This window comes from Halichoerus grypus, chromosome 4, assembly GCF_964656455.1.
Source record: "Halichoerus grypus chromosome 4, mHalGry1.hap1.1, whole genome shotgun sequence".
NCBI lineage: Eukaryota > Metazoa > Chordata > Mammalia > Carnivora > Phocidae > Halichoerus > Halichoerus grypus.
Window position 1 is genome coordinate 171,513,933 of NC_135715.1, and position 4,359 is coordinate 171,518,291.

General features: G+C 35.8%; 1 pseudogene; it reads left to right on the forward strand.

The window, feature by feature from the left end:
- Window positions 1-1,082: 1,082 nt before the first annotated feature.
- On the forward strand, window positions 1,083-1,251 carry LOC118532685 (U2 spliceosomal RNA; annotated as a pseudogene).
- Window positions 1,252-4,359: the final 3,108 nt, after the last annotated feature.

A 4,359-nucleotide genomic window follows, 5' to 3' on the forward strand; every position in this document is an offset into this window, starting at 1 on the left:
CATTACTTTTTATGACCCAATTATTGGTTTCAAGCTGCAGTTTGGAAAATCCTGATCTAGTAGATCTCTCGGGCCAGTGTCTACAGCATCTCAAAATGCACACTCATCTTCCCTCGTGCTGGTCATCCTTTGTATCAAGTTTATATTGTGAGTGGTAGCTTGATTTGCCTCTTTAATATTTACTCTGTGTGGCTTGTGAGGGAGTTTGGCTGAGGAAAGTTATGCTGGGTGAATTGCCTGAGAATAAAGGGAAACGAGCCCCCCAGGTAAGTCTAGACTCAGTTACCAGCAAACTTCTAAACGATGTGTTGCTACTGGTGAGAAATCAAAATCATGGGAAACTGTGACAAGTCAGCCTGAGCAAGTGTTGTTACACCAAATGCAGCTACTTCACCAGAATGATTATGCCTTTAGGATATCACAATTACACATTTTACATCACTTTAAAACTAAATAATCATGGTTTTGTAAGATGTGTTCCAATTTTTTCTATTAGTGGTTTCCAGAAACTTCTATCTTTTTGTAGGTTAGAACACTGAGTAAATTGTCATATAAAATAAGATGTGTAGAAAAAAACCTAGTTGTATCATGTAACTCATAATTTGAAATCCTTGGGCATGTCTGATTATATTGTAAAAGTCATTATTTCTTGGACTATAGCAGTATCTGAGATGTAAATCAATCTATTTTTTGATGCAGACCAAGATAGTTTAATTTTGTTCCACTTTAACTCCTCATTTTGTATCAAGAAAGGATAGGTTCATAATTTGACTCTTTTATTCTAAAGAAGTAAATTAAATTTCAAAGTGTTTAATTCAGAAGTGAGTTAGTGAATGTTTATTTTAACTTTCTTTTGAGCATTTCTGTCTCAAAAGCCAGGCAGTATTTTACATTTTGGTCGTTTTTCTTTTGCTGAGATAATGAGGGTGGGGACTTTTTACAACTGCAGGCAATTGCTTTGAGCTCTAAGCACTTTGAAGAGATTAGCCCCATTGATATTCTGTTCATTTTTTGGAAAGAAATGCTGCTCTCCCCTGAGTATAGGAAGATGGACAGCTATTGAATAGAAACTACTTTTGTCTATCGCTTCTCGGCCTTTTGGCTAAGATCAAGTGTAGAAACTACTTTTGTCTAGCAGATAGTATAGTATTAAATATTCTATTCTCAAAGACATATATGCAACATTAGAAAGCTCTCTAAAATGATTGGGAGCCTCCTTACACTGACTTGTTAATTTTGTCTGAACCTGCAAAGTTAAATTTGGTGTCATTTGCCTGAAAAATCTTGTAATATTGTATTATTGTATTGTATTATTGTATATTATATTGTATTATTGTAAATATTGTATTAGTAAGCCAGCCAACTTGGTGATGAGCAAGTTAATTATCCTGGGCAATAAAAGGGGGGAAATGGCATGATTTCTGCCAGCAAAACAGTGAAAAATATGAGTGAACTATTTGGTGGTCTGCTCACCTAGTTGGACTTAGCTGGACCGTGACCTGTCTCTCCTGTGTGAGTTCGATCGGAGATATTTTTCTTTGATTTAAAAATGTTACACTTTGCTAGAATTCAAATGAAGTCATATAAATAATGTTTTATTCCAGATGACTCCATATCCATTATGTTATTGTCATTTCAGACAGGTTCAATTAGCAAAAATCTCAATTCAAATAACTTTTCTGTCATTAAAAAAAAAAAAAGTCTTCTGTGGAAGAGGGATATCTGTGTGTGAATATATATATATATTTTCCAGGGCTGCAGTTCTATCCAGTGTCTGGCTTAAATGCAAGAGCTTCCCCTACTGATTAGCTTGCTCCTGCAGACAATCAGTTAGATACTAAAATCTTTATGAAGGTCATCATACCCTTCCCTTTCTGAAAGCATCCCTTGAAGTTCAACAGCTTAGCAGTTTCTGTTGCCTTGTGTTCCTTGCTCTGTTATATATACATAAAAAGGAATGTTATTTTCATTCAGAGAAGGTAATAAAAACCTGTGATTTAGCAAATAGGGTTATCATCAAATAGATGTTTTATTTATGCTATTCAGACTGCCTATCTTCAGGATATCACAAGTATCGATCAATTTCAGGTCAATCGGATGTGTGAAATAGAAGTGTCATGCTATAAGCTCATGATTATATCCTGTGGTTTAAAACAGTGAATTTGATTACATGACGTGTTGCTGTACCCTCTTTGGTCTTACTGCCTTTGCACTTGAGTTAATCTGCCTTTGCAAATTCTAAGAGCCAGCTCACTGAGAAAGGACCTGTGATGTAATTCTATCCATTTCTCCATGATGTCAGAAGTTAAAAACTCCTACCACCTTCATCCCTAGAACTTCATAATTCCAATCACAATAGCATCATCAAAGATCCTGGGCAGGCTCTCATTTGGCACGAGGACAGAAAAATAAAGACAGGTATGGGATTTCCTGAAAGATGTCTAGGATCAGAGCACTGAAATTCTGTTTTATCTCCAAGAACACCTCACAGAACCCCAATATTCTGTGACTTCTTAGTCCTGTAAACTCGAGTCAATGAGATTTTTCCAAGATTGTTAAAACTTTCATGGTGGTAAAAACCTGAAAGACCAATTACAGGCTCCTTTACATTGCAATAAGTTGTTTCCGGGTGCCTAGAATGTCAAAGTTCTCCTTTTTCAGCGTACTTGTCTCTAATTTACAAAATATATTTTGTTCCTTTGCTCCACTTTGTTGAGTTTGTTGTTTTGTTTTGTTTTGTTTTGTTTTTTTGCATTTGCCTTATAGATACATTTAAATAAACATTTGTTGATTGATAACTATACAGAAAACATTTCTTGAGGGTCTTTGACCCTAGTCATTATCAATGCTTTTTTGCAAGCTTTTCAGATGACTTCTGAAAAGCACTCATTAAGCTGTTTGAAAGTTTAAATTTAAGCATATTTTTTAGCACCTTTGCTCCACTTTTAAAGGAGAAATTTGGCTCCTTGTACTAACAAAGTGTACCAGCAAATTATCTCTACTCCTATGTTGTAAAAAGATTTTATTTTGTCCCATAGATTCAGCAGTTCCATAAATGACTAAAGAATCAGGCTTAAAGATATGGATTTGTAATTAATGCCAGTGTATCAAGAGTTACTAAAGTTCCTTGAGATCAGTCAATATCATAAGTGAAAAATTATTAATGTTGAAAACATTCAGTTAATGTTACTAGCAGTATTAGTAGCAAGTAACAGTAGATAGCACATGAAAAAAATCAATACCAAAAATCAGTGGCTTAACACAAAAATGTTGACTTCTCACTCACATCAGTCCAATGTGAGGAGGTCTCTACTCCATGTGGCCGTGGCCCAGGCTGGCAAAGGCTCTTCCGTTTTCACCACATTGTTTCAAAGGTCACTCTGAGTATCAACATCTAGCCAGTAGACAAGAGAAGGAAAGAAGAAAAGAAAAGCATGCTTCTTATTCATCCATGCAGACATGAAGAATAAATCTTTTCTACTACTAGGGCCAAAGGCCTTCAATAAATGTTCATTAATTCAGCTAGCCAGATACATGGCTCTGCTGGATACAAGGGGAACTGAGAACTGTATTTCTGACATAGAGCCATTTTCCAACAACAACCCTACTCTGTGGAAGGGGTTCTAAATCTGGTAGAGAACCAACAGTTGCCACCGCACTGTGTCAGTTACTATTTTTTCAATCAATGGAAACTCTGACTCTGCTAATTTAGTTTAAGAAGGAGTGAATTAGAAGAACACGATGTGGTTTGCAGAATCCAAAAGAAAGTTTAAACTCAACAGCCAAGACTGAGAAAATACTGGAATCAGAGAAGCTACAGAGATATTAGAAATTGGATTAATGGACATGGTCTTCAGAGTACTGTCAACAAGATAAGATGGCTCCAGCCACTCTCAGCCCAGGTGTTGATTCAGTCAAGATTCAGAAAGAATCTTTGAGAGAAAAAACATCACTTTCCCTCCCTGTGGCTAGTAGAGAGTGGGGTGCTTTGATTAACAGTTCTCCAAGATTATATTCAGTGGAAGACGGGAAGATTCCCAAAGCCAAGACAACATACAGGCATTGTCAGATGAAGGGATAATAGAGGACAGGAAGATTAAATGATATATATACTTTTAAAAAATCAGATGTTTCGGACTACTTTTAGTTCAATAAATTCAAAGGCAAGTAACAGTTTCTGATGTAAACAGCAAGGAGAAATAACTGATAAATCAACATCAAAATCCAATAAAAGACTTCATAATCTATCAGTTACAAAATCCTTCTCCCTTTTTTTTATAGTTCAATAGATAAAATTATGAACTCTCAGAAACTAAGTTGCTCTTTGTGTAAATGTGAAGGTGAGATGCGGCGCCTGGG